Genomic DNA, 253 nt, shown 5'->3' on the forward strand with positions numbered 1-253 from the left:
TATGACAGATAATTTAGTTAGAGCTAGTTTTGACCGTTTTATCTCTGCAAGGTCCATTCATAAGTAAATAATCTGGAGTAATAAATCATATAAAACCTGGGTGTCTATATTCAGCAATGCTATTTGCACCTGGGTGTCTATATTCAGCAATGCTATTTGTACCCGGGTGTCTATAGTCAACAATGCTATTTGTACCCGGGTGTCTAGTCAACAATGCTATTTGTACCCAGGAGTCTATAGTCAACAATGCTAT

The sequence above is a fragment of the Notothenia coriiceps genome, unplaced genomic scaffold (assembly GCF_000735185.1).
Source record: "Notothenia coriiceps isolate Sejong01 unplaced genomic scaffold, NC01 NC01_scaffold00035810, whole genome shotgun sequence".
Classification (NCBI taxonomy): Eukaryota; Metazoa; Chordata; class Actinopteri; order Perciformes; family Nototheniidae; genus Notothenia; species Notothenia coriiceps.